At 24.9% G+C, this 1,307-nt stretch overlaps 1 pseudogene; it reads left to right on the forward strand.

Moving 5' to 3' along the window:
- The window catches only part of LOC108693610, a 3,002-nt pseudogene that overhangs the window by 494 nt on the left and 1,201 nt on the right, over positions 1–1,307 (forward strand).

Below are 1,307 nucleotides of genomic sequence, written 5' to 3' on the forward strand. Positions count from 1 at the left end.
TATATCTTATTATTATAAATTTATTATTATAAATTTTGTATTATTATAAATTTCTTATTATTATAAATTTCTTTAAACTAAAAATATAAATAAAAATGCTGATAAAAAGTTCATATAAAATTTCATCTCGTTCTACGTTTACAGATTATGCTCGATAAAATATTCACTTTTAGCAACAAGTTTCATTACAGGCGGTACAATAGGATCAGTATTAAACGTGATGGGTCATCTGCCTTATCGAATATGGTTGCCATGTAATTATAATGTATCTACGATATTTTAGACTATATCTATTCATTAAATGGTAACTACAATTTTTGCCACCATGATAAATGTTGGCACGGAAATCTTAATCTTCGGATTGATTTTACAAACGTGTGCTCAATTTGAAATTTTCAAAAGTCGTCTTCACAAGTTCATAATTAAAAAGACAGTTACATATCTCGGACACGCACGCTCTTTGTCGAATGAAAATGAAACAAAACTGTCGGAGTGCATACAGCATCACCTCAGCATTTAGAAGTAAGTCACGTAAGAATCCGTTTTTACACGTATGTATTACGTTATATACACACATATATGCACATTATTACATTTAAAAACTGGTATTATTCATAATGGTATGTATTAATATTTATAAAAATCGTTTAAAAATAATTGAAATAATTTTTTTTGTTTGTTTGAAATTAATAGATAATTGTTACAAGCTGGACAATAGGTGTATATTCTTAAAGTAATTTAATTATATTGTGTTTCCGGATTTTTTACACGCAGTTTAACGATACGTTCCATGATCTAAAATTAAAAAAAAATATGTTATATACATACAGTTCCTAAAATATTTTATCAAAAATTATAACAAAAATATAGAATATGTTGGAAATAATTGACCTAATATTGCATTTCAAAGTGCGATCTGCTGATATTAATACAAGCTTAATATCGATTAATTCTGAATTTATCACCTTTTTAGAGAAGGGTAGAAGAAATCCCTCTGTAAAAATTTGCCTTTTAATTAGAGCGGATGATACTTTGACATGCAAAAGTAAAAATTATTTCTTACACATTTCATATTTTTGTTAACTTTTCATAACTTTTTAATAAAGAATTTCAGCAATTATATGTTTATACAATATATTTTTCTTATTGCAGTTTATAGAATATACTATTAAAATTTGTATAAAAAATCCGAGGACAATTCTTGTATAGTAATTTCATGATGAATTGTGATGGAAAAAGTACTTCCTACCCGGAAAAAAATGTTTTATATATAATTACATAAAATTATATAAAATTATATATAATTA

The sequence above is a fragment of the Atta colombica genome, unplaced genomic scaffold, assembly GCF_001594045.1.
Source record: "Atta colombica isolate Treedump-2 unplaced genomic scaffold, Acol1.0 scaffold96, whole genome shotgun sequence".
NCBI lineage: Eukaryota > Metazoa > Arthropoda > Insecta > Hymenoptera > Formicidae > Atta > Atta colombica.